This window comes from Rana temporaria, chromosome 4 (genome assembly GCF_905171775.1).
Source record: "Rana temporaria chromosome 4, aRanTem1.1, whole genome shotgun sequence".
NCBI classification, from domain to species: Eukaryota; Metazoa; Chordata; class Amphibia; order Anura; family Ranidae; genus Rana; species Rana temporaria.
In genome coordinates this window covers 95,818,477-95,845,795 of record NC_053492.1, presented here as the reverse complement: position 1 = coordinate 95,845,795, position 27,319 = coordinate 95,818,477, and the positions used below count along the sequence as shown (strand labels likewise).

General features: G+C 44.7%; 1 protein-coding gene across 2 annotated transcripts in view; it reads left to right on the top strand.

Moving 5' to 3' along the window:
- The first annotated feature begins 1,130 nt into the window (after nucleotides 1-1,130).
- COLEC11 (collectin subfamily member 11) overlaps nucleotides 1,131-27,319 on the top strand; it is a 72,968-nt gene continuing 46,779 nt past the window's right edge. The window contains exon 1 of one of the 2 annotated variants that reach the window (XM_040348654.1): nucleotides 1,131-1,387. The gene's annotated coding sequence lies outside the window, so the exon portion shown is untranslated. The remainder of the gene's footprint in view (nucleotides 1,388-27,319) is intronic. The other variant, XM_040348656.1, reaches the window with a different exon arrangement.

The window sequence follows — 27,319 nt, the reverse complement described above, 5'->3', positions numbered from 1 at the left end:
AAGCCCCCTTTAACAAGGCGGCCTCCAGATCCTGCTCTTTAATAACTACGGGGCGGGGGCCACCCGGTGATGTCACCTGGTGAACCCCCCCTCTTGTGATGTCATTGACTGAGGGCATGCTGGGTCATTGCCGTCACAAGGGTGGGGTCACCGATATTCACTGGTTGTTAGGGATGCTGTCGGCTCTGCTCCTGAGTCATGGCTCTTAATGCTGCCTGAGTACAGCAGCATTAAGGTCCCTCAAAACTGGTGTAATGGATTGGGTAAGTTAGGCGGCCGCAAGGCCCCTGTGAGTGCGAGGCCTTAGGCGACCGCCTAATTTAAGAGCTGCCTGTGGGAGTCATGCATGTAACTGTCAGCCTTGCAATGCCTCATGGGACTTGTAGTTCCACAACAGCTGGAGGGCCGCCAGTTTGACACCTGTGTAAAATCCATACAGTATTGTCAGTTTATTAGCAGCCATGCTGTTGTTCTTTTCAACAAAAGACACGCTAGTGTGCATGCTAGCCTTGAAGCTGGCACAAAAACGCTATTATAAATGGTTTTCATCCAGCGTTTTTTCCATTTTTTTTTTGCTATCAGCATGCATCTTACACTGAAGCACAACTGATTGGCTCCTTGTGCTGCTTCTCCCTCCTAAAGTCTAAACTCTGTTGTACTGGGACTGAAAAGGCTTATGCCAAATCTAATTCTGGTACTTACACTGCTTGCATTTAATAAAATAAAATATGTATTAATAAATACAGAGCTGTATTCATTTATGTCTTTCATTTCTGCATGGAGTTCAGTTTTAAACCTATGTTCTTCGACTTAGATATATTATTAATATTAGCAGTGGTAGCTGTTCGAATGACAATTCCTATTTAGTGTATAATACAGTATACTGTACTTGATCATTTTTTGCTGGTTTATGTGATATAAAAACTTGTACATGCACTTTGCTTTTTTTTTTTTTTTTTTTTACAAATTTACAAATCTCAGCAGGATTTAATGAGCCATAACCATCCATGTTTTACTTTATAAATGTATGTCATGATAGTTCATGAAAGTAACCCCTGACATTTAGTAACCTGTCTTTCCTGGAACCCCACTGACATCTAATGTTCTAACAGATGGCATTATCTAAAAAGAGATAGCGTTTGAGTGGGTTACATCACAGGGCACCTTCTTGTTTCCCACACTTCTTGCCTAATTATCCAGCACAGCAGCTGAAAACTTTCAAACAGGAAGCTGTTTACAGATAACACTTGTGACTTCTTGAGCTGGAGAGCTGAAGGCATCTTTTTCAATTAAGATCTGTCAGGCTTTTGTAAACAGCGGCTATGGGGTCCTTAGGCATTGCAAGTCAGAGGACAGTTCCAGTCCCAAGCCTCAGGGGAAATACAAGGTAAGGAAACTTTTCACTAACTTCTGTTCATCTTTTCTTAGTCTTCTTAATAGCAAGAATAGTGACAATATTTTCAGTTTTGTTGGATCATACCCCATATGACCAAACGTTTGTGGACACCTGACCATCACGTTTGATGGAAATCCTGTTTCAAATTCTGTCTCAAAACCATAGGCATTCATATGTAGCTGCTTCGCCCTTTTTGGGTGTAACAGCCTCCACAAGATTTTAGAGTGTGTTGTGGAAATTTGTGCCTAGTTCAGTGTTTCTCAACTCCAGTCCTCAAGGCGCCCCAACAGGTCATGTTTTCAGGCTTTCCATTATTTTGCACAGGTGATTTGATCAGTTTCATTGCCTCAGTAATTACCACAGCTGTTTCATCTGAGGGAAATCCTGAAAACATGACCTGTTGGGGCGCCTCGAGGACTGGAGTTGAGAAACACTGGCCTAGTTAGCCGAAAGAGGATTTCTGAGGTCAGTACGGTTGTTGGGCGAAAAGACCTGGCTCCTAATCAGCATTCCAATTCATCCCAAAGGTTTTTCCTATGATTGAGATTTGGACCCTTGTGCAGGCCATTGGAATTCCTCCATGCCAAAGTCATGAAACCACGTCTTATGGGCCTGGTTTGTGCACCTAATGCACACGATCGGAAATTCAGATGAAAAAAGTCAGACGGAATTTTTTCATCGGATATTCCAACTGTGTGTGGGCCCCATCAGACTTTTTTCCGTCGGAGTTTAGAAATAGAACATGTTTTATTTTTTTCTGATGGAAAAAAATCCTATCGGAAATTCCGATCATCTGTGTGAAACTCCAACGGAGAAAAAAACATGCATGCTCAGAATCAAGTCGACCCATGGTCGGAAGCATTGAACTTCTTGTTTTACGTCACCGCGTTTTGGAAGGTCGGAATTTGGTCTGACAGTGTGTATGCAAGAAAATTCCATCGTATTTTATCACATCGGAAGTTCCCATCGTGTGTACAGGGCATAACTCAATACTTTAGAGCAGCCTTTCTCAACTTTCTTGTCCTGGAGGAATCCTTGATAACATTTTGACTTCTCAGGGAACCCCTGCTAAAAATGATGGCCCGGATTCACAAAGCACTTACGTCAACATATCTCCAGATACGCCGCGTAAGTGCAAATATGTGCCGTCGTATCTGTGCGCCGTACCCACAAACTAAGATACGCCTAAAAATAGGCTTCATTCCACCGACGTAACTTGCCTACGCCGGCGTAGAGTGGGCGCATATTTACGCTGGACGCATGTGGCGCTCCCATTGATTTTCGATTCAAATATGCAAATGAGGGAGATACGCCGATCACGAACGTACGTGCGGCCGACGCAGGCTACGAGTGGTGCGCGTAAGTTGTACGTCTGGCGTAAAGTTAAGCTCCAAAAAAGGAGGTGTAACTCAGCAACAGACGTGAAAAGGGCTGCACCAAGGAATACAAGCCGGCGTTTTACGTCGTTTACGTTGGACGTGAATATGACTAGGCGTAGGTTAAGTTCGTAGGCAGTGATCCGGCGTATCTTAGGCAGTTTTTCCAAAGTGTTTGTGAGCATGCGCACTGGGATGCGTCCACGGGACGGCGCATTCGCCGTTCGTTATACGTATCTGTCCGGCGCTCGGCCCATCATTTGCATGGGGTCACGCCTCATTTGCATGGCTCACGCCCACCTACACCGGCTTACGCCTAGGAAATGCAGCACAGTTTTGGGAGAAAGTGCTCTGTGAATTCCATGCTTTCCTCTCTGCGCTGCGTCAGGGTAGCGTACAGGAGATACGCTACGGCGGCATAAATGTGCGCCGCTGTCTGTGAATCCGGGCCGATATATCTATGTTCCAAAGTAAAATGGCATTCAATAAGCTGCTAATGGTTTTAAAGAAATATTAGAGATAAAGATATTTTTGGTGTCACTCAGGTAATAATAATAGTTACCTAGAATATTTAATAACCAGAGCAGATTATTTTTACATTGCTGTCTTGTCAATAATAATCATGAAGGTTAAAGTGGTTGTAAACCTATATTTGCAATTTTTACCTATAGGTAAGCCTATAATAAGGTACGGTAAATATCTCCTAAACGTGCGCTGTTTAGGAGATATTTACTCTGTACTGCGCCAATGTCTTCGGTGCATGCACTGTGAAGAAACGGCCCTCCGAGCCGTTTCTTCACTAGCGAGTGCCGCGACTGGCGGCTTGTGCGCAGGAGTCACATCACGCGACTCCGGGCCAGTCACAGAGCTGGAGTCCGGGGGCCCAGAAGGAAAAGGGGAGAAGATGGATGTGGCCTCCAGCGGTGACAGCTTGTGCTTCGTTTTGCAGGTAAGTGCCACATAATAGGCTAGTATGCGATGCATACTAGCTCATTTCGCTTTTACTTTGCAGACAACAAAGGAGGAAGTAAAACCCATAAGGGTTTACTTCGTCTTTAAAACAGAGTTCCACCCACTTTTACAACTTTATCTTAAAGGAAAGACCACCCCTCCACCACTTGTTTTTGGATAACTATTTATTTACATTTTTTTGTTTCTTACCTTTTCTGAATTACTGAGTGTACTTCCGTCCTACCTCGGCCGCGGCCCAAGGTGTAATTTCCTCCTGCTTCCCCGCTGCTTTCTGGGACCTGTGTGTGTCCCAGAGGACAATGGGGTCATTCAGAAAGCGCTGCGTGACTCGCGGATGTGCAGTGGGAAACCGGTTGTGAAGCCTGAAGGCACGGTTTGAAAAATTTGCTTGGAATCTAGGAGCCAGCTAAAAAAGTTAGGAGCCAAAAACCGCACCCCGTCCCGCCAAGCTCGCGCGCAGAAGCAAACGCATATGTGAGTAGCGTCCGCATATGTAAACGGTATTCAAACCACACGTGTGGTATCACCGCGATTGGTAGAGCGAGAGCAATAATTCTATCTCTAGACCTCCTCTGTAACTCAAAACATGCAACCTGTAGAATTTTTTAAACGTCGCCTATGCAGATTTTAAAGGGTAAAAGTTTGTCGCCATTCCACGAGAGGACACAATTTTGAAGCGTGACATGTTGGGTATCAATTTACTCGGCGTAACATTATCTTTCACAATATAAAAAAAAAATTGGGCTAACTTTACTGTTGTCTTATTTTTTAATAAAAAAAAGTGTATTTTTTTCCCCAAAAAAGTGCGCTTGTAAGACCGCTGCGCAAATACGGTGTGACAGAAAGTATTACAACGACCGCCATTTCATTCTCTAGGGTGTTAGAATAAAAAAAAATGTATATAATGTTTGGGGGTTCTAATTAGAGGGAAGGAGATGGCAGTGAAAACAGTGAAAAAACACATTAGAACTGCTGTTTTGCTACGTGTAATGTAATGTAATGTAACCTGTAATGCCAACGGCCACCACAAGATGGCGCCAGATCACAGAAGGAAGCTGAGGCCTGCAGAAGGCCGCAAAGCAGTGGCCTCAATTACCGGCCAGCCCGCGCCGGCTGGTAATTGAGGCCGTGGCTTTGTGGCCTTCTGCAGGCCTCAGTTTCCTTCTGTGAAGGCCGCAAAGCCGCGGCCTCAATTACAGGCGGGCGCGGGCCCGCTGCGATCGCGCCCCTCGCCGGCCGGTAATTGAGGCCGAGGCTTTGCGGCCTTCTGCAGCCCTAAGCTTCCCCAGGCGCCAGGTCACAATTTCTTGTCGCAATTGCGACCGGGTGTCCGGAAGTCAGCGGCTACAGTGTTTGTAGCTGCTGACTTCAAAAATAAAATAAAAAAATTGTGGCTGGAACACCACTTTAATAATAACTACCAGAAAATAAAGACTGTGAAACTGTACTGTCCCCTTTTACTAGATAGAACACACTATTACCTTTACAGTTAGGGTAAAAAAGTATTTGATCCCCTGCTGATTTTTCACACTGACAAAGAAATGATCAGTCTAAAATTTTAATGGTAGGTTTATTTTAACAGCGAGAGACAGAATAACAACAAAATCCAGAAAAACGCATCTCAAAAAAGTTATACATTGATATGTATTTTAATGAGTGAAATAAGTATTTGACCCCTTCGCAAAACATGGCAATCACTGAGGTCAGACATTTCTTGTAGTTGGCCACCAGGTTTGCACACATCTCAGGAGGGATTTTGTCCCACTCCTCTTTCCAGATACTCTCCAAGTCATTAAGGTTTTAAGGCTGACGTTTGGTAACTCGAACCTTCAGCTCCCTCCACATATTTTCTATGGGATTTAGGTTTGGAGACTGGCTAGGCCACTTTTGGACCTTAATGTGCTTCTTTTTAACCCACTCCTTTGTTGCCCTGGCCATGTGTTTTGAGTCATTGTCATGCTGGAATACCCATCCACGACACATTTTAAATGCCCTGGCTGAAAGAAGGAGGTTCTCATCCAAGATTTGATGGTACATGGCCCCGTCCATTGTCTCTTTGATGCAGTGAAGTTGTCCTGTCACCTTAGCAGAAAAACACCCCCAAAGCATAATGTTTCCCCCTCCATGACGGTTTTTCAGGGCCGTCTTTACCGCAGGGCAAAAGGGGAAGCTGCCCAGGGCCCATTCATTGTTGGGTGCCCAAGCTGCCCCTAGTGCCCGCACTGGCTATACTCGGCAACTGTCAAAAATCAGAGCCCCGATCGGCACATCGCTGATCACTGTACCACAGTGTAATGGATTGCTGTCTCCGCACAGACTGAATCTCTGCCCCTGTACCTTCCCCTACCTCACTCGAGTCTCTCCCCCGGCTTTTGCATGCGCTCTCCTGAAGGGACATCCGTGAGGCGGACTCACATGGCTATTGATATTTGCATGGGAGGGATCGGGATTTGCCCGACCACCTATGAGATTGTGCCTGACGTGATGAGGGTGATGTGATAGCAAGCAGAGGGAGCTGAGTCCTGACCTAGTATGTCTGGACTCTGAATTTAAACTCATCTACAGTAGAAGTACATCATGGATTAGCTTGCAGGCACCTCTATGCTAAGTCTGATTAGTTACTGCAGCTTAGCATAGAAGTGCTGCATGTTAGCTGACAATGGGAATAATGATATTCACTGCCTCCAGGTTTATACTGACCCTTGTTGTGTGTCCTCTCAGACCCTGTACTGTGCCCTCCCAATCCCCGTATTGTGCCCTCCTGACCCCTGTACTGTGTTCTGCAACTTCTGTACTCTTCCCTCCTGACCCCCACACTGTGCCCTTCTGACCCCCACACTGACCTCCCTGGTGTGGGCCCTTCTGACCCCTAAACTGGGCCCTCCTGACACCTGTACTCTTCCCTCTTGACCACCCTGGTGTGCACACTCCTGCCCCCCTGTACATTTCCCTCACTCCCGCACTCTCCTGAAATCCTTTACTGTGCCATGCTGCCCCCCCCCCCACTGTTTCATCTTGGCTACCCATCCTCTGCCCTTGTGACACTTAGTCTTCTGCCCTGCTGATTCCTGTACACTGTTCTTTGCTCTAATGATCTCCATACACTGCGCTACATCCCACTGACACCTGTACACCATTTCCCCCTTTCCTCTACCCTACTATTCTTTGTACACTGCCCTACATCTGCCGCACTACGGCTCACACAAATCCAATATCACTGCAGGGTGGATGGAACAGGAAGGGCCTCCGGGCTGCCACCGGACAGTGAAGGGGAACTGTCCGCAAGTGTCCTTCCAGATATCCACTGGGTAACTCCGCCAGAGCAGGCTGCAACTCAGCTGCAGCTCTCTCTGTAACAGATCCCCTGCATGCAGATCCATGCTGGTCCCAAGAGAGCGCGCCAGGCCTTAAGCCTTCCCTCTTAGAGTCCCTCCCAGTGGTCTGCTCTTCTTAATCAGTAAACTGGTAGTTGTAGTTTCACATATTACAGCCAGAGGGTAAATCCTATCTGTATGGACTACATGTCCCAAAATGCATTGCTCTGCCTTGTCTCTAATTAAGAAAGTAACAGGACATCCCACACTGGAACACTAGAGGGAACAGCTTCCCCTAAAACAATGCTACACTTCGTCTTCTGATTGCAGAAATAGGTATGTATCCAGCTCCTGGCTACATTTGATACGTACCACCTACCTAAACATGGTTGGTGTACACTCCTTTATGGAAATGATAATCCCTGATGACAGTGGCCTCTTTCAGCAGGATATTGTGCCCTGTTCATGAATGGTTTGAGGAACACAAATTTGGCCTCCAAATTCTCCAGAACTGACTCTAATGCCACGTATACACGATTGGAATTTCTGCTGGAAAAAGGCAGACAGAATTTTTTCATCGGATATTCCGACCGTGTGTATGCCCCATTGGACTTTTTCCATCGGAAATTCCGACAGACTTAGAAAGAGAAAGTTTGTTCGTCTGTATGGAATTCCGACAGAGAAAAAAAACACGCATGTTCGGAAACAATTCGACGTATGCTCGAAAGCATTGAACTTCATTTTTCTAGGCTCATCGTAGTGTTGTACGTCACCACGTTTTTGACAGTCGGAATTTGGTGTGTCCGTGCGTATGCAAGACAGCTTGAGCGGAATTCCTTCAGAAAACCCGTCGAAGTTTATTCCGACGGAAAAAACAATTGTGTGTACAGATCATTATTGAGCATCTGTGGAATGTGCTGAAAAAACAAGTCTATTCAATAGAGGCACCACCTCGCAATTTACAGAACTTCGTGCCAGATACCACAGCATATCCTCAGAGGTCTAGTGGCATGGCATCCATGCCTCGATAGGTCAGGGCTGTTATGGTGGCAAAGGGGGACCTACTCAAAATTAGGGTGGGTGGTCATAAAGTTATGACTGGTAGGTGTATAGTATATTCAAACAAGAGGTGTTATATACAATGTTTTAATGGAGTGTAGTACATCTTTTTCGAGGCTGTTTTGTTTGCTCTGCCATGGGAGCTGGCAATCCATCGGTACAAAGCCATCCCCAGGACTGGGGACATTGAGTGCTCTTCTGCTTTCAAAACCTATGTTGAATTTAGCCTAAAGAAATGATCAGGGGAATTTATAAATTTAGGCTGCAATCTTACAATAAATCTGATTTATGGTTTCAGTTTTGCAATGCCTTGCTGTATAATAAATCTTTATCAAGTGCTCTACTTTGATTTATTATATATTTTTGGTATGCATCTTGCATTGTAGTTCTAAAATGTGATGTTTGATTCTGTGACTGCAAGCCTACATGTGCGTACTACTATCTACTAGCACTGTGCAATTAATTGTAAAAGATAAGCCGGACAGACATAAGGAATTGAATAGAGAAAATCTTAACGCTTTTTAGGAATGTACTTGCAGTTTGGGATTTGGCCATGACATTTTCTGTCCTTGGAAGTGTAAACTTTTCAAGTTGAGTTTCTGTAATCACTTTGGCTGTTTTATACAGTAAATATAGTAAAAATACAGTACATGGAGTTTTGTGTGCTAACATGCAATATGGCATGCACTGTTGTGTGTAGATTGTGTGTTTAACCACATTTGCGAATGAAATGTTTGTAAAGGTTTAAAAAAATAAATAAAATTATATACTTACAGTGCCTTAAAAAAGTATTCATACCCCTTGACATTTTCCACATTACAATCAAATATGTAAATGTATTTTATTGGGATTTTATTTGATAGACCAATACAAAGTGGCACATAATTGTAAATGCTGGAGGAGACTGATGCTGGTAACTACTTAGGCCCCGTACACACGACCGAACATGTCCGCTGAAACTGGTCCGCGGGCTCTTTTCAGCGGAAAGTTTGGTCGTGTGTACAAGGCCTTAGATGTATTATTGTGGTCTGAATAATAATCTCAAGTTCACCTTAAGTGGTTCCCTACTGGCTCACGTAGATTTACTGTGGCACACTGGCACCGATGCACTAAACCCCTTATGGGCACTGGGTCTCCTTTAAGAGCTGCCAGAGGGTCCCGATGTGTGTGGCCTGCAGGCCCGAGAGCCAGCATGGGGATTTCTGTGTGTAAACACACAAATCCCTGTTCTGTCAGGGGAGAGGAAACAGAGCTGTTGTTCCTACTAATTGGAACAACAGCTCTGTCTCCTCCCCCAGTCAGTCCTAACCCCATACAGTTAGAACACATCTAGGGAACACACATTTAACCCCTTGATCGCCCCCTAATGTTAGCCCCTTCCCTACCAGTGACATTTACACAGTAGTCAGTGCATATTTATAGCATTGTAAAAAATGTCCAATCTGTCCGTGGCAATAAAGCAGCACTGCTAAAAATCGCAGATCACTGCCATTACTAGTAAAAAAAAAAAATAATCATAAAAATGCCATAAATATTTCCCATAGTTTATAGACACTATGGGCCAGATTCAGGTACATCTGCAGCGGCGTAATGTATCGCATTTACGTTACGCCGCCGCATGTTTTACGGGCAAGTGCTTGATTCACAAAGCACTTGCCTGTAAAGTTGCGGCGGCATAGCGTAAATCCCTCCGGCGCAAGTCCGCCTAATTTAAATGATCCGGGTAGGGGGCGTGGATCATTTAAATTAAGCGTGTTCCCGCGCCGAACGTACTGTGCATGCTCCGTTTTGAAATTTCCTGCCGTGCTTTGCGCGAAATGACGTCGCACTGACGTCATTTTTTGAACGTCGACGTGAGTTACGTCCTTTCCTATTTACGGACGACTTACGCAAAAAATTTTTTTAAATTCGACGCGGGAACGACGGCCATACTTTAACATGGCAAGTCTAAATATAGGCCACAAAATAGCAGCTGTAACTATACGCCGGGAAAAGCCGACTAGCAACGACGTAAGAGAATGCGACGGCCGCGCGTACCTTCGTGGATCGCCGAAAAAGCTAATTAGCATACCCGATGCGGAAAACGACGCAAACTCCACCAAGCAGGGGCCGAAGTATTGCACCTACGATCCGAAGGCGTCCGAAGCCGTACGCCTGTCGGATCAAAGCCAGAAGCCGTCGTATCTTGGTTTGAGGATTCAAACTAAAGATGCGACGCGGCAAATTTGAAAGTACGCCGGTGTATCAGTAGATACGCCGGCATACTTGTACTGTGAATCTGGCCCTATAACTTTTGCGCAAACCAATCAATATACGCTTATTGTGTTATTTTTACAAAAATATGTAGAAAAATATATATTGGCCTAAACTGACGAGGTCATTTTTTTAAATATTGGGGATATTTATTATAGCAAAAAGTAAAAAATATAGTATTTTTTTTCCAAAATTTGTCGCTTTTTTTTTGTTTATATCCCAAAAAATAAAAACCGCAGAGGTGATCAAATACCACCAAAAGAAAGCTCTATCTGTGGAAAAAAAAGGACAGAAATTTTGTTTGGGTACAGCATTGCATGACCGTGCAATTGTCAGTTAAAGCGACGCAGTGCCAAATTGTAAAAAGTGCTCTGGTCAGGAACGGGGTAAAATCTTCTGGGGCTGAAGTGGTTAAAAAACAAAAAACTAATAAATGCACATTTTTTGCAGGTAAATAATGGGCATTTATTATTTTTCTCTAGGAACCTGGAAACCATTGCACCAGTGATCAGCAGACCATGCAGGACTCCTGCAGACAGTCAGGCCCCGTACACACGACCGGATCTATCCGCTGGGATTGATCCGCGGATCAGTTCCAGCAGATAGATCCTGTCGTGTGTACGTCCGAGCGGACATTTCCCAGTGGATAAAAATCCAGCCGACGGATTCCCAGCGGATAAAAATTTCTTAGCATGCTAAGAAATCTATCCGCTTGAATCCAGTCTAGCGGACTGATCCGGTCGTCTGTACAGACTCAGCGGATCAGTCCGTCCGCTCCCATCCCTCGCATGCATCGTAATGATTTGAGTCATTACCTTCAGGGTCGCGCACGTCACCGCGTCATCGTCGCGGCGACGGCGCGGCCACGTCACCGCGTATTGTATTCCGCTGGGATTTCGATCTGATGGTGTGTACAGCCATCAGATCCAAATCCGCCAAATCCGTTTCCAGCGGATATCCTCACGTGTGTACAAGGCCTCAGTGTGAGCTGCCTGCTTCGACTGCTTGTACCTCATACGGGCAGGACGAATCAATGAACTAACACAGCGCTCAACAGTGCCGTGGTAGTTCATTGATTGGTAGGACAGAGGTCTCAGATTGCCAAGCCAATGCAGGAGCGCAAGCATGTTACATGTTCCACCCTAAAAACGGGTGGAACATGTAACATGTTTTCGAAGCTGAATTTATCCTTTAAGATAAATTAACAATATATTGGGAATAATATTTAATTATTGCAGGTAATGATATAGCACCTACAATCTGTGCAGCAGTTTACATTGTGTTTGTTTACAAAACAAACCCTTGAGGAGCTTACAACCTTAAGGCTGCATTCACACCTAGGCGTAGGCAATAGCAGCGTTTTCCGGCGTTTTTTTCCGGCGTTTTGTCGCGCATATTCATGCTAATATGCGCGTTTGCATACAGCATTGTCCGACGTTTTTGTACTTTGACGGGTTTTTTTTAACCAATAGGAAAAACTATCATCTTTTCATCACTTGTTGCTATGTTGGTAGATTTTTTTAATCTTCTGCATGGGCGACAAGTTCTATTGACAAAACGCCCGTAGCAAACGCCCGTTGTCGCGCAAGTCGCTTGAATCGAGCGTTTCCATTACTTTCTATGGGAAATGGAAACGCTCAAATACGCGCATATCGGGTCCGGAACTTTTATTGACTACATGCGATGCGCGTCAGGCGCATCGGCGTTCAGATGTGAACCATGCCCATAGCTTTACATGTATTTTGGTCCCTCTGGCGTTTGTGCGCTTCGCGCTACAGGCGACAAAACGCCAAGGTGTGAATGGGCTCTAAATTGGGAATAAACTCCCTTGGTTGACTTTTACCTATAGGCAGTGCCGATCCTGACCTCCCTGGGGCCCTAAGCAAAATGACATGTCACATTAAGGATTAAAGTTGTGAAGCGGGGGGAGGGGTGTTCTGCTGTCGGAAATGACATCCTTCATTAAAGTGAGAAGCGGGGGGTGCTGACTTCTTACCTCTTCTCCCATGCAGCCAGCGAGTTGAGGGGTCGAAAATGACTTCTGACCAGGCGGGGCCTCTAGTAATATTTGGGGGGCCCTCCGCAGCTTTGCGGGGCCCTAAGCGGCTTGCAAAGTGAGCCTATAGGGTGGATCGGCCCTGCCTATACTGTAGGTAGGCCTATAATAAGGCTTACCTATGGGTACAGTAAATACAGTATCTCCTAAATGTGCACCGTTTAGGAGATATTTACTTCTGAAGCCCCGGGTGACGTCACAGGCACATGCACTCTGAAGAAGCATACCATTCCCTCAGAGCTCTGTCTTGTGAACAGTCGCTCCCATGCACATGAGCAATATCATCGCAGCTCGTCCAATCATAGGACTGGAGGTCGCCAACCCGGAAGGAAGACCGGGTGAAGATGGAAGCCCTGTCAGCGTTGACAGCGCGCTGCTGGAGTGCTTCGTTTTGGTAAGTTTCACATAATATTATTATAATTAGAAAAAAAAAAATCTTTGGACAGGTGTCAATTAACCTACCAGCAGGCCTCTGCAGTGTAGGAGGAAACCCACACAAACTTGGTTGAGATTTGAAAAGCAACCCTATGATTCAAGATAGAAGGGCTTAACCACTAAGCCAGTGTGTAGTTTTCTCTTTTATAAGTTGAATTAGATGGACTTGTGTCTTTTTTCAACCAGACTAACTATGTAACTATGTGGTTTCTTTAAGAAAGTAAAGTATAAAGTGTAGAACACACTCCGTGTCCTTGCCTGTACAGCAATTTGTCCATTTAAATTATTCTAAAATGTTGGCAGCTATGAAACGGATGCAGTTAAATATTAGCTGATCACTGGCCAACAGTTGGTTGATCTTGGACATTGTTCATTGACTAATAAAAACGATGTTCTTGTATTTACTCTGTATATTCGTATGTACTGGAAAAATAACGACTTTTCTCACATTTGGATGGCATCACGTTTTCCTGTGCATATGTGCCTGTTATTGCTTATTGCGCTATAAAACTGTTTTCCAGCCACATGTGCATGTACATACATGTACATACATGTACCTGGGGTGGTGGGTGCAACTTTTTTTTTTTTTTTTTTTATTACAGGTTTTACAAGTTAACAGTACATAACAGAGCCTATTTGGGCATACCCAGGCTCAATTGTATAGCAAAAAACAAACAAATAAACTAACAGAAACAAAAGCACAATTAAAAACAAGCAAGCTAAAATCAAGGCAGACTAAACTATCGAAAAGTTGATACGCTCTAAACGCCCAGGGGTGGACTGACAACTCATGGGGCCCCCGGGCAATAGAATATTATCGGGCCTCTGGGCTTACAGGTGGCCACCACGCCAGGAGGCAGGGCAGCTAAAATCTCAGGATTTTCACATCAAAAGCATGTCGGATTCGGACATATAAGGGACAGATGTAAAAAAAAAAACACATAAAAACATAAATACCTGGTTTTATTGAGCCTGGCAACCCTGATGGTGCAGTGCCCGAGGGTCCCAATGGTCAGTCCGCCCCTGTATACGCCAATGCAGGCTAAAAAATTTGGATTCTTATTGGCCACTCTCTCTCTCTCTCAAACATCCTACAGCGATAACTCGGCAATTTATGAAAATACACACTCTACCATATCTTATGTGTCAGGAAAGACTCCCTCTAATGAAGCATAAATGTAGAGTTGTACAACAATAAATAACGTTAATTACCTATCCAAGTGTTAACTAGTCATCCGAAGAATCAGCATTAGTATAAGTGGATTGCACCCAAATGTTCCACACTTTGACATTTCTTGACACAACCTCTAGACGGAAAGGTGGTTTTGTATGATGGCAGGGCTGAACTGACCAGACATTTCCATAAGTTAATTGATGGTGTGGAGGAGGATTTCCATTGCATGACAATGGCCTTGCGTGCATAATAAAGTAGTTTCCCCAAAATAGTTCTAACTGCTCGGCTAGGAGTCAGTGGATCAACAAGCCCCAGCAAACATATTTCTACCCTCAATGGAATGTGAACCGTAGTGACTGTCCGAATGAACGTGGTAACCTCATTCCTTGGGTGCTAGGTTTACCTTATGGGGTACTTGGAAAAACATCTCTAAAGGACATCAGGTTTCAGCAAATGATACATTTTTCCCATCACCGAGGACGTACTACTGAACAAAATTGGGTTTAGTTTCTGACATTGTTCTTTATCAGCAGTTGCTGGCGCTGGTTCTGTATTAGCCATTCTTGTGTGGAGCTTTTTAGAATGTTTGTGTTATATTTTTCTCAAGTCAGACTTATAGTTTCTCGTTCAACAAAGATCACCCTATCTGCTGATTGGAGAGCTCTAGCTCTCACTTAGCAGGAAATGTGTTGGACCGCTACAGAGAAACCACTGCTTCCACACAGAGAGCAAGAGTCCTACTCTGCAACATGTTACAGTTCCATTAAAGCTGGATTCACACTATTGCCGAATGCGACTCACAGCAGGGGTCCGGTGTGTCCCTGTTCACTGTTTCAGGTCCGATTTCAAACACAATTTTTGTGCTGAGTATGTCCGGTCAGTTCCTACCCTGTCTAGCTTTAGGCGATCCCTGAAAACAAACTTATTCATCAAAGCCTATCCTACCTCCACCTGAACTGTACCCAAGTCATCTCCATCAGATCATCCCCTGTAGCTATTACCTTTTTTGCCACCCCCTCCTACTTTTTGATTGTAAGCTCCATGAGCAGGGCCCTCCTATCCCATCTGTATTAAACTGTATTGTGAACAAACTGAAAAATTCTGAAAAATACTGGAAAAAAAAACCTCAATTGCAGCTTCACTGTGCCATCAATTGCAGCCATTGTGTCCATAAAATTCAGCAACTGTGCCCGATAAAATGCAGCCACTGTGCCCGATAAAATGCAGCCACTGTGCCCGATAAAATTCAGCCACTGTGCCCATAATATGCAGCCTCTGTGCTCATCATATGCAGTCTCTGTGCCCATAATATGCAGCTTCTGTGCCCATCATATACTGCCTCAGTGCCCGTCATATGCAGCCTCTGTGCCCATCATATGCAGCCTCTGTGCCCATCATATGCAGCCTCTGTGCCCATCATATGCAGCTTCTGTGCCCATCATATGCAGCTTCTGTGCCCATCATATGCAGCCTGTGCCCATCCTATGCAGCCTCTGTGCCCATCATATGCAGCCTGTGTCCATCATATGTAGCCTGTGTGCCCATCATATGCAGCATGTGCCCATCATATGTAGCCTCTGTGCCCATCATATGCAGTCTTTGTGCCCCCCCCCCCCCCCGGCGAGCTCCTGTGTCCTATACGGTGTCCTGTCCTCCCATGTGTGTCTTCTTCTGTCCCATTGGGCATCCAATCAGGGCGCTTATGCCTTTAGCCAATCAGGTGACAGGTAGTAGACCCACGCTCTCAGTCTCTTCCAAATCCTTTTTTTTTGTTTGTTTCTGTGATCCAACTTTTACATGACTGTTCCTATTAGGTCCGCCTGTCAGTTTTCCATTTATCCCTATGAACCGGGGGGGTGTAAACGGACTTGTATCTATTCAAACCCACCTACTTCTGATCCGATACTGTATCGCCCAAAGGATCTTAATAACGAAACTGATACATTGCAATGTGATTTGCGTCAATACAAAATGAATGGGCGCAAATCGCACAGCAAAGAATCGCATGTGATTTGAACAGGAATGTGGTGTGATTCCTGCCTGAATCACATGTGGTTTCCCCCAATGCTACTGTGTGTGTAAAGAAAGGGATTAAAGTGCCATCTAGTGGGAAGTTTAAAAAATGTTAGAACTCACAATACATATCTGGTCACATGCAAAATAATCTACATCCACCGATGGTAGAAAATCAGGGCTGCTGGAGGTGCTCAAAGGGCTGGAGGAGAAGTTTCAGGGACCCCATGGGTATGTGGTGAAAGTGATGTCAGCTTGGGGGTGAACCACCACTACATCTTTACCAGCCTTGTGAGCACCTCCAGTGGCCCTGATTTGCTACTATCAGCGGACCGGGACACCTATGTAGATTATTTTGCATGTGGTCAGAAATGTACTGTAAATTCTAACATTTTTTAAACTGCCCACTAGATGGCACTTTAATCCCTTTCCACGCGCAGACGCGCACACACACACAAGCAGTGGGGTAAATCAAATGCGATTGAATTCCTGTTCCAATTGCATGTGATTCTTTACAATGCGATTTTCACCAATTTTATTTTGTATAGACGCAAATCACAGCACAAAGTGTCGGTACTCAGTATGGCTGAGTATATGACCAAAAGTATCGTTGTACTTGTACTTGATGATAAAAAAAAATGGTATCGGTGCAAACCTCATAAAAACAAACAAAAGGGGATCCGTCCTCCTCCATGTAGGTGGATCAGATCAGAGGGATTCAGGTGTAAATGGACAGTGGAATCTGTTTACACTCAGCCACCCATAGAGCAGAGCAGCCTCTGTCCGTGACCACTCTCTATAAACTGAGTGGACATGGACCTGTCATCTGCCCGCTCTGCTCTGATCAGCAGGGGACCTTTGAGAGGATCCCCTGCTGATCCGAATGGAGTCCACCCAGTGTGAAAGGGGTTAGAAATTATGTTTGATCTCCATGGTCCTACTGTATGTAGGAGTGTAGCCACCATGTCTTGCCCACTCCTGAGATGGACTATGGATTATGGGGTTTGGAGTGTGCATAGGAAAGTAAACATGACTGCAATTCCGAGCTGTGCGATTTTGACACAATTTCAGGGAATGCCTGTGTAAACTTGAGGTCTATGGACCTCAACTCGCACTACTTTGAAGTCGGTGCGACTTGAAGTCGCACAGTTATGAATGGAGGAAAACTAGGATTGGAACTTTAAATGAGGCATATGAAAAGCATACACCTCCATCCCTGTTGGTTAACTACTTGCCGACCAGCCGCCGTCATTCTACGGTGGCAGGTCGGCTCTCCTGGGCGAGAGCCTGTAGTATAACGTCGGCTCTTTGAGCGGCCACTAGGGGCGCGTGCGCGCCGCCGGAGGCGCGCGCGCCCCCCGCTCGCTCCCGACTCCCGTGCGTGTGCCCGGCGGGCTCGATCGCCGCCGGGCACCCGCGATTGCTCGTTACAGAGCGGGGACCGGGAGCTGTGTGTGTAAACACACAGCTCCCGGTCCTGTCAGGGGGGAAATGCTGATCCTCTGTTCATACAATGTATGAACTACTAGTGGATGTGTATAGATTTGGCCCTATAGATGTCTTTGAGCTCCAAGGTTGGTTTGGTTGCCCTTCTCTGCACTTTCTCCAGTTCCCCAATATCCTTTTTGAGAACTGGTGCCCAAAACTGAACTGCATATTCCAGATGAGGTCTTACTAATGATTTGTACATGGGCAAAATGATATCTCTCTCTCTGGAGTCCACACCTCTCTTAATACAAGAAAGGACTTTGCTCTCTTTGGAAACCGTAGCTTGGCATTGCATGCCATTATTGAGCGTCTGATCTACCAAAACCCCTGGATCCTTCTCCACTATGGATCCCCCCAGTTGTACTCCCCCTAGTATGTATGATGCATGCATATTCTTAGCCCCCAAGTGCATAACTTTACATTTATCAACATTAAACCTCATCTGCCACTCAGTCGCCCAATTAGACAGTGCATTGAGGTCGGCCTCCAAACTTCCATGCTGCATCTGACATTTTTTTAATACTACAGAAAAAGTAACAGGAAGAATGCAAAAACCCATTTTATAGGAGAAACACGAGATCCCAACTGGTTGGGAACTTATGACCGGTGTTCTCAGCCCACCAGACTCCACCTATAACTATAATATCCTTTTTGGGTGCGCCAACCCTTTAATAAAGTGGATCTTTAGTAGCAGTTTTCATATGAAGTCTTTCCCATTCAGTTCTGCATGTCTTTGCTCTTGTGCGGCTTCCTGCCTGGCCACCGTGACACAAGCTTTCTCTCATTTGAAAAACATTTTTGGGAATCTCGGCTTAAATCTTCTTTTTTGATGTGGCTCCAGTTCCTGCAGTCAGCAGTCAGTGTTTGCTCAGTTCCATCTTTGTGTTGTGCTTGGAAATCACTGTGGGTACAGATCTCAGAAGAAAAAGTTTCTTTCCTGTACCTCTATGCAAATATCGCTGTAGGAGCAGAGAACAAGAGTACAAACCTAAGAGAGCAATAACAAAAACGTGAAAGTCTCCGCACAGCCAGCTATTTGTCCAGCTGACGGTGGGAAGCACAGTACACCCCGGACACCTGCACATCTCTGCTCTATAACAAGACGCCAGCGGGACCACCAATACCATTTTCTCTGCTTTCTTGTGTTTGGTTAAATGTGGCCATGGAGAGATCGGGCTGATAGGTACGCCGGTTGGACCTCTTAGATGCGCTATTCTGTTTGTAAAGGTAAGAGTTCTCTTTGGTCACATAAGAAACGGTCATAAAAAAAGACAGCTTGAACATGCAGCAGTTCACTATTAAAGTATAGCTAAAGGCAAAACTTTATTTTTACATTTTGGATAGAGTGTAGAGGGTGTAACATCTGTTAAACTTTTATCGCCGTCTGTGCCCCCGCTAGGGAGATAAATCCTCTCTATTTGTCCTGTTTACCATTATCACTGAGAGTGAAAGTAAAAGGAAATCCCAAATTTTAGGTTGTCACCAGGACAGGAATAGAGGCAAAATCTTCCAATGGGGACGCTAGTTCTAGTTACAGGAAGTGAAAAAAAATCTCCCCAATGGGACATAGATGGCAAAAAGACTTTCAGGGGTTGCAACCCTCCCTTACTCTATCCAAAATGAAAAAGCAAGTTTTGTCTTTAGTTGTACTTTAACAGTAAAATTATGGTATATATACAGAATGTACAGTATATATACAGTCAGTGGTCAGATTAACATTACAATACAGGTTTAAGTCCCCTTTCTAAGTTGTGCGACTTTAGATATCAGAGTCGCAGGACAAGTCGTACCCCACGATCTCCAATGATAACCATTCATATCTGTGCGACTTCAAGTCAGTCCCTGTACTACTTTGGTCCGACTGTGATGCAAGTTCCCTGAAATCGCAGTAAAATTGCGCGACTTTCAAGTCGCGGCAGTGTGAAAGGGGCTTAAATTAAGTGTATGTAAACCCTAATTAATAACTTCTCTTATTTCTTTATCATTCAATAAGGGACATGGGGGTTATTTATGAAAGGCAAATCCACTTTGCACTACAAGTTCAAACTACAAGTGCAAAGTGCACTTGGAAGTGCTGTAGATCTGAGGGGGACTTGCAAGGAAAAGAAAAAATAGCATTTTAGCTTAAACATGATTGAATGGTAAAATCAGCAGAGCTTCCCCTCATTTCAGATCTACTCCTCAGATTTACAGCGTCTGCACTTCCAAGTGCACTTTCAATGCAATTTCAAGTGTAGTTTGCATCTGTAGTGCAAAGTGGTTTAGCCTTTTTCATAAATAACCCCATAGTATATTATATAGTTATAGTTAATTATCAATAATCAGTATCAATAATAATACTGCCAAATACTACATATCCACCCTGTGTTCCTTAAAGGGTAACTAAAGGGAAAAAAAAAATTTGTTTAAAATAACAAATATGTTATCCTAACCTCCAACGTGCAGTTCGTTTTGCACAGAGTGGCCCCGATCCACGTCTTCTGGGGTCCCTCGGCGGCTGTCTCTGGTCCTCCCCGCACAAACTACACACGTTCATGCAAGAAAGCTTGCATTGTGTGTAGTCCATGCGGGCGCGTTCCCCTGATACAGCAATAGGCCATAGCCGCTCACTGTATCACTCGGCCCCGCCCCTCGGCTCGCAGCGTCACTGGATGTGATTGACAGCAGCGCCAGCCAATGGCTGTGCTGCTCTCAATCCATCCGCTCTAGCCAATCAACTGCCAGGCTGAGCGGCGAAGAGGATCTCGGGACAGAGCGCGGGACTTTCGAGGGGTCAGGTAAGTATAACGGGGGGCCGGTATACTCTTAATTTTTTTTTTACCTTAATGCATAGAATGCATTAAGGTGAAAAAACTTTTTCCTTTACAACTCCTTTAAAGGATTTTTACTGTAAGTACAAAAATCCTGTTTTTACTTTATCGTTCAATAAGGGACCAATTGAATTTCATAGACAATAGGCCAGGGGTAGGCAACCAGTAGCCCTCCAGATGTTGTGGAACTACATTTCCCATGATGCATTGCAAGGCTGGCAGTCACAATAACTCCCAGAGGCATGATGGAACTTGTAGTTGTACAACAGCTGGAGGGCCCCAGGTTGCCTACCCCTGCAATAGGTAGTATTACTCAACACATTCAATGCTATATGCCTTAATGGACTTCAAGAAACAGAATTGACAGACAGGGTCCATGCACACTGGCCTTTAAAAACGCCAGTTCTCTTGCCAGAAAAAAACACCAATTTTGAGCATTTTTTTTGTACTAGTCTGTATATGCAGTAAAATAAACTTGTTATACTCACTATGGAACCTAAGGGGTTAATCCTCAGCATTGTGTAAAAAGACTGTTTGATCTGGTCTTGGATCCTCCCCTTCTTCCACTGTCCCCAATACATCTCATGATAATACAGAGCCTTAGGGGCACTCTGCACATGCATAGTTTGGTGTGTATTGATAGAGAGTTTTTTTTTTCTTGGGATGGTGCATGTGATCAGCACAGCGCCAATCAGCACTGTCCAGACAGAGGGCCAGGGGCCCTGCAGCCTTATTAGATCAGATCAGGACAGTCAGGGTAGAACGAAAACTCCTCCTACAAGATTTTACTAGACACTAATAGAAGTCACAGGACTGCTATATACTGCTGATGAGAAAAGGTATTTAGCATTATATATTTACTAAAATAATTGCATTTGCATGTTCTGTGTACAGGGGGAGACCAGATATAGTGAATGCAGGGTCCTGGGTTTAGTAACACTAAAAATTGGCCACAAATTGTATACAACCCAGTGGGTGGATAAAGCCTGCCTTTTAGATACACAAAGCCACAGGTTTTCACTGTGCACCATTACAACCTTCTAGCCACCGGCGTTCTAACAACCAATGACATCATCAGTTGATAAGTAGGACGTCAGACACCTGCACAGCATCCTTGTTTTCCCTTCCCCTGCCCCTCTCCATAAGCACTGGGGTCACATTAGCTGAGTGAGGGAGAAGAAAAACACTAGAATACTAGTCAGTACCAGTGTGCAACGGTGTATTTGCTTTGGAAGAATAAATCCCCTCTAATGTTTGGTGTCCTACATTTATGTATGTTGCTGCATTACGTAATTAGTTTATTTTTTTTACAACATTCTTGGGGTGCCTCAAGATTGTGCATTATTTTAAAGGGTGACTGAAAAAGGGTTTAGAAACACTGCTCTAAACGACCTAATGTGCATGGACCCATAGGATAGCAGTAGTTAGTTAGTACAGGAAAAATGCCAAACTCCTCTAGCCAGTGTGCATGGTCCCTCAATAAAATAAAACAATCCTGTTTTTCTTTTTTTGGTTTGTTAAATATACCATTGATCGATCTTTTATAAACAATTCTTGTTGATCCTGCCAGAAATCCTATAAGCTGATAACTTCCTGGTGCTCTTTGCCTGTGGTTCAGTCTTTTCAGTTACAATCATTCCAGATATCTCTGAGGACTACAGAACCTCTCCGCTCTCATTATGTTATAAAGAAGAGGAGGGGAAGGTGCTCTGTAGTCCTGCCCTATGGTAAAAATGCTGCTCCTTCATACAGTAGGTACAGTACAGTAAGGCAAGTTCACCATTCAAAAAAAAAAGAAGATACGTAAAAAAAAAAAAAATAATACCACCGCATCTAAGGACTTGTAAACTGCAATATATTACAATTTAATTCTCAGATTAGATATGCTTTAAAGTGGTTGTAAACCTCTGAAATTAAAATGCACATTACACAGCAGGTGATTGACAGCCTCAACTGTGCATGTGTCCCTATATCTATAGCTCCCAACTGTTCCTGATTTCGAGGGACTGTCCCTGATTTGGGGCAATGTCCCTATCTGTCAAAAAGTATTTTCCTGCGCTAAACATTTCATCTGATTTCTAAATTGCTGCATTTGTAAATTCCAAAAGCCAATATAAAGAAATAGTGATGGTAAAAAAAAGCACTTGTGGGTTTAAAGCGGAGCTTCACCCTAAAGTCGAACTCCCGCTGATCGGAACCCTCCTCCCTCCGGTGTCACATTTGACACCTTTCAGGGGGGACGGGGGTGCAGATACAGGTATTTGCACCCACTTCCGGCCACAGTCTGCGGGCAGGACGTCACCTCCCGCCCCCCCCCCCGTTGTGTTCTGGGAACACTCGGCTCCCAGAGCACAGCCGGAGCCAGTCAGCAGGCGCAGCGTGACTCGCGCATGCGCCTTAGGGAACTGGGCAGTGAAGCTGGAGCGCTTCACTTCCTGGTTCCCTCACCGAGGATGGCGGGGGGGGGGGGCAGCAGAGTGACGAGCGATTGCTGGTCCTCTGCTGCGGACGGCAGCTGCAGTATTTGTAGCTGCTGGCTTTTAATATTTTTTTTTCAGCGGAGCTCCGCTTTAACCAATCTTGTTTTTTTGCAGAATTCTCCTTTAAGGGGGTGTGTCAAGAGGGTGTGTACTATTCCTGCATACTTTTGCTGATGGGTGTGCCTCGTTCCCATCTCAGAAAGTTGGGAGGTATGCTATAACTGAGTGTGGAGAAGGGTGTCTCCATTCTTTCCAATAAGGTTTCAGATTACACTGAACTCTCCACTCATGCAGTGCGATGTGTAACATCGGATCCCTGCCCCCTACCTTCTGGAGCCAAGAGATAGCCTTTAATCTGTTTGTTTAAGGCGGCTGTAGAAAGGAGAGGACAACAGATAAACAGGTACAACTTATGGAGGATTTGTTTCATGTGTTTTACCTGAGGCGTGTCACTTAAGTGGTTATATTGTAAAACCTGGTATACACAGGTATTTTTTTTTTTTCGTTCAACCTGGCGGGCAGAATGAAAAAAATAAAATAAGGGGCTTGCGAGGAGCTTGCTGTACTAAGTATGCAATTTTAGAACAGCGATCTGCCTGCTGAGTTATTGTATTATGACGGGAGGAATGCCCCCTTCCACCAGAACACACTGGTCAGCTCTCGCAGCCATTTGCTCCAAGTGCTGATCGGATGCCGGTCAGCTGCTAGGTTTCCAGCATGCCTATTGTCCAGAAGCTGGACTCATATATTTGAAGTAAACTTATATTGAAGTAAGGCAGCAATAGTTCACAATAACCTGGTGGGACAGTTACCCAGCTGAGCACACTCGCAGTTCCCAATAACATGAAGAAGCAGGTTCGAGCCGAACCGACAGTGTCTGGTGAGAGGGGACAGAATATTGCCTGGCCTTCTTATTCTCAATTGGGGAGGTATCCAGACAACTGCGATTCTACTTTTTCCCTCCTCATCAGGAACCTTTTTTCCTAATTCTAGTACTGTCTCTAACAGACAGGGCACCTTTCTCCACCTGACGCGACAACCTCAGGGGCCGGGGTTCTTAAATAGACTCTGCTACACCTAAGATGACCAAAGTTACCTGGGCTGCCAGCATCCAATTAGATCTCTGCCCCAGTGACTCAGGAAACCATAGAGGAACCATGTTCTCCATGTCTTCCTCTCCCTCTGCATTGCTGCTGTGGTTAAGCGCCACCTGCAGTGGAGACAGCACACTGCGCCTGCCTATAGGCAAGAAACTACTATTTTCAAAAGAATATGTTAGCAATGGCAGCCAACATATTTATTTTATGACCGGTATCTTGTTAGACTGAACAACATTTAGTTTGTTAAAGTATTGAGTATCATGAACAATAATTATTTTTAAAATAAAATACCTATCTACATGCGCTCCAGTTGCATGACATTTCTCATAGCGTTGCTTCCTGATGGTGACAACAGTGGACCATGCCTGAATAATGTGCATACCTCCAGACTTTGTGAAAGAAAGAGGGATACATTATAACACAAAGTAAACAATCAAAGAACACACCCTTTCCATACCTCCAGTAACACAGATGAATGGATCAATGGTTTTATTAATTTGTTTATTAATTAGCTAAATAATTCTAAAGGCCCATACACACGATCTGACTTTTTGACAACAAATGTCCGACGGACCTGTTTTAGTGGACAATCTGACCGTGTGTATGCTCCATCGAACAAACTTTTTCACTTTTTCATCAGACAAATGTTCGCTTTGAGTGTTATGCTTCTCACTACACGTGACTGAGGTGTATTCAGGCACACTGTTAACTCCTCTCAAACCAATGCATTCCAGTAGGCGCAGAATCCTTTTGAACTTTTATTGGTACAAGACAGAGGAAAACTGTTATGCCGCGTACACACGATCGGTTCGTCTGATGAAAACGGTCTGATGGACCGTTTTCATCAGACGAACCGATCGTGTGTGGGCCCCATTGGTTTTTTATCCATCGGTGAAACAAATAGGAACTTGTTTTAAAATTATCTGTTGGTTAAAAAAACGATAGAAAAAAAACGATCGTCTGTGGGCAAGTCCATCGGCTAAAAATCCATGCATGCTCAGAATCAAGTCGACGCATGCTCGGAAGCATTGAACTTCATTTTTCTCAGCACGTTGTAGAGTTTTACATCTGACACGAACGGATTTTTAACTGATGGTGTCTAGGCAAGACTGATGAAAGTCAGCTTCATCGGATATCTGATGAAAAAATCCATCGGTCCGTTTTCATCGGATGAACCGATCGTGTGTACGTGGCATAACATATACAAACCAAATGCAATTAATAATCAATCATACAACTAGTGCCTCCCTATCTATCTAGCTGAAGACACAAATGATAGACATACCGAAGATGAATCTGGATGGGGGTAGCGTAGAACTCAGCAGTCCATGTGCTTGCTTCCAGGGTGAAAGGGGAAATGAAAAGGATGATGCAAGGTCTGATGGGATTGAAAGTACGGAGGCTTGCATGTACCAAATCTAATAAACTATTCTAAATGACTGCAATGAAATAGAAATAGCGCAGTTATACAAAATGGGCATTAGATGGCAGCATAGATTTCATTTAATTAAACCAAAAGTCAATGAGAAGATTATGAGCCTTATTAATGAAGGCATGACACTCCCCGCCTGGTTTCCCACGGATACCACATATCATGGCACTCCAGAGGAGAGTAACAGAATAAGTTCGGAAACAGGTCTGAGGAAAAGTTTAGGCTGGCCTTGCCTAATGACTTTGAGTTCAACTTTCCTGATGTGTCCATCTTCACTGGGAAACACTTGAGTTATCAGACCCAAAGGCCACTCGTTTCTCCTTGATTGAGAGTCTTTCATGAGAACAATGGCACCATGCTCTAAATTGGGCTTGCCATTTGTTCCTGGTCTGTAGATTAGACAAGTATTGTTTCTTCCACTTGTTCCAAAAGGTGTCAGCTAAAACTTGTACTCTTTTTCCATTGACATCTGTATAAATCCTTTGGGTCCAGATTGACTGAAGGAGCTGTGATCTCCCCAACTTTCTGAGTGAGCAAAGTGGAAGGTGTAAGCAAGAAAGGATCTTCAGGATCATTGGGTATAGATGTCAAGGGTCTGGCATTCATTATAGCTGATACTTCAGCCATGAAGGTTGTCAGAGTCTCATGTGTGAGTTTTGAGTGAGTGAGTGAGAAACTTATATAGCGCAAACAAATGCGAACTTAATCGCCTCAAGACGCTGGCATCCAGAGTTTCTACAGGTCTTCCAGAAGAGGTGGGTCTTCAGTTTTTTCCTAAAAACCTGATGGTTTTCTTCCAAGCGGATGGTCGTGGGTAGAGCATTCCAGAGCCGTGGTCCTTGAACCGAGAATCTACGTTCTCCCTTAGATTTGTAGTGAGATTTGGGGATTTGGAGAAGGTTTTGGTTGGTTGATCGGAGCACGCGCTGGGTGACGTAGGGTTTTATTTTCTCGCTTAAGTATTGAGGAGCTTTACCCTGTGTACATTTGTGAGTGAGGCAGAGAGTCTTGAATGTCACCCGGTCCTGTACGGGCAGCCAGTGGAGGGACCTCAAGGCCGGAGAGATTGGTTCCCACGGCTTTTTACCAGTTACCAGTCTGGCTGCCGTGTTCTGGACGACTTGTAGACGTGTAATCTGGTATTTCAGTAGTCCTAAGTAGAGGGAATTTGCGTAGTCGAGTCGTGAGTTGATGATTGTTCCAACCACTACTGCTGTGTCCTCTTCCGGGATGAAGGGCATGAGTCTACGTAGCATGCGGAGCAGATGATGAGAACCGCTGACGACTGATCCTATTTGTGCATAGTCATGTCTGCATCAAAGATGACTCCAAGACTTTTGACTTTATTGCTTGGCGCAATGGTTTGTCCGAGGATGGTGGGTGGTGACCATGTGGTCCTGGAAATGGATTTCCTATTTGCGTGAAGGGTGAGTAGCTCTGTTTTGGATCCGTTGAGTTTGAGGGAGCTTTCAGTCATCCAATTGTCGATCAGTGTAAGGTACTTTCCTAGTTCATGAAATTGGTCTTTTTTGTTGGTGATTCAAAGGTACAGCTGCATATCATCCGCATAGGAGTGGTAGCACAGGTCCTGTTTGCTGATGATTTTGAGGAGCGGGTGGATGTAAATGTTGAAGAGTACAGGTGAGAGGGGTGATCCTTGAGGAACTCCGCATGTAATGGTCCGTGTTTCTGATGTAAAACCTCCAAGTTTCACGGTCTGAGTGCGATTTTCTAGGAACGATGTGAACCACAGTAGGGCCGAGTCAGAGACTCCTGCTACTTCTTTGAGTCGCGTGAGCAAAATGTTGTGGTCTACCATGTCGAAGGCTGCACTAAGGTCCAGCAGCACTAGGAGACAGGATTCTCCGTCATCTGCTGCTTCGAGAGCGTCGTCCCATATCTTGAGGAGAGCCGTTTCTGTGCCGTGGCCTGGGCGAAAACCTGATTGTAGTGGATCTAGG